The sequence below is a fragment of the Leopardus geoffroyi genome, chromosome D1 (assembly GCF_018350155.1).
Source record: "Leopardus geoffroyi isolate Oge1 chromosome D1, O.geoffroyi_Oge1_pat1.0, whole genome shotgun sequence".
Lineage (NCBI taxonomy): Eukaryota > Metazoa > Chordata > Mammalia > Carnivora > Felidae > Leopardus > Leopardus geoffroyi.
In genome coordinates, this window is record NC_059329.1 from 80,297,099 (window position 1) to 80,298,959 (window position 1,861).

At 36.4% G+C, this 1,861-nt stretch overlaps 1 non-coding gene across 1 annotated transcript; it reads left to right on the top strand.

Annotated features, from left to right (window-relative positions):
* The first annotated feature begins 1,440 nt into the window (after window positions 1-1,440).
* On the top strand, window positions 1,441-1,513 carry TRNAQ-CUG. The gene has a single exon. It is a non-coding gene; the product is annotated as a tRNA-Gln (tRNA).
* Window positions 1,514-1,861: the final 348 nt, after the last annotated feature.

A 1,861-nucleotide genomic window follows, 5' to 3' on the forward strand; every position in this document is an offset into this window, starting at 1 on the left:
TTTTCCTATAAATATCTACATACACTCATGTCTATTAAGTTAATGTTTGAATCCATAACCTAATAGTATGTATTATAATGTTGTTTTCATACTATCTTTTGTCTCTAAGAACTAAGCAAACCCCCAAAATATCATTTCATTTTAAAACAACTCAAGCTTATAAGAAAAATTGCAAACATCATACACTTCTGTCTGACCTTCATCCTATTTCTCAAATATTAACATCTCACATAAACATAGAATAAAGGCCAACAACCCAGAGTCTCACATCTTGAGTGCAGTGTAGTTTTTCTGTCTCTTTCGTCGCCTTTCATCCTGGAAAATGTGACCATCTTCTTTTGTCTAAATGACTATTTTGAAAAGTAGTGGTCCATTATGTCCTAGAACACCATTCAATTTGGGTTTGTCTGTTGTTTATTCATGTTTAAAAATACGGTTTTTGTGGGGCACCTAGGTGGCTCAGTTGGTTAAGTGTCCTATTTTGGCTCAGTCATGGTCTCGTGATTCAAGAGTTCAAGCCCCGGGGCGCCTGGGTGGCGCAGTCGGTTAAGCGTCCGACTTCAGCCAGGTCACGATCTCGCGGTCCGTGAGTTCGAGCCCCGCGTCGGGCTCTGGGCTGATGGCTCAGAGCCTGGAGCCTGTTTCCGATTCTGTGTCTGCCTCTCTCTCTGCCCCTCCCCCGTTCATGCTCTGTCTCGCTCTGTCCCAAAAATAAATAAACGTTGAAAAAAAAAAAATTAAAAAAAAAAAAAAAAAAAAAGAGTTCAAGCCCCACATTAGGCTCTCTGCTATCAGAGCGGAGTCCCCGCTTTGGAGTCTTTATCTCCCTCTCCCTGTCCCTTACGTGCTCTTCCTCTCTCTCTCTCTCTCAAATATAGAAATATTAAAAATTAAAAAAATTAAGCTATTTAAAGTTTTTTTTAAATACCACATGACTGATATTGTGTGCCTTATGTTTGCATCCTATCAGGAGATACATAATGTCAATATGTGTAACTACAGATTTTATTGCCTTCCATCAGTTGGTTGAGGTGGCAGCTCCAGGGTTTTGAATTGCAAATTTAGCTAATTTCCATTTATGGTTTAAAATTACTCCACTGGATGACACTTTAAGAATATGTGATTATCCTGTTCTTTGTGATAATTGGAGGATAAATTAATGTGGTGTACCTTAAATGGTGAATATTTTTATCATTCCTTCTACCTTTATTAATTAGAAGCCTATGAAAATGAACTGCTCTTTCTCATTTAATATTATTCACTTAATTATTTATATCAGTCTGGAATTGAAGATATTTATTTTTTCTATAGATCGTAATCTGTTATTATCATTGTTATTAACATTCTTTTATTGTGATAAGACCACTTAACATGAAATGTACCCACTTACATTGTTAAGTTTACAATCCAGTATTGTTAAAAGTAGGCACAACATGGGATGCCTGGCTGGCTCACTTGGTAGAGCATGAGACTCTGGATCTCAGGGTTGTGAGTTCAAGCCCCATGTTGGGCATGAAACCTACTGAAGATAAAAAAAAAAAAAATAAGCATTGTAAATAGGTTTCTAGAATATATTCATCTTATATAACATCTTGGTTTTACCTGACAAACCACAAATCAGGCCAGCTCCCTTCCTGGGGGCATTTCTAAACAGAATATATACACTAGAATAATGTTTCCAGATTGCAAGTGTGAAGAACCAGAGTAATTTAAAAAATCTAACAAGTATCATATTTGTCTACATTTACTCCCTACTCATGGGCATCACCTTAATTCAACCACCATGATTTTTAGAGTTATCTTCCATTTAACTATTATGCTATCCTATTGCTCTCAGAATTAGATAATCAGAGTAACAGTT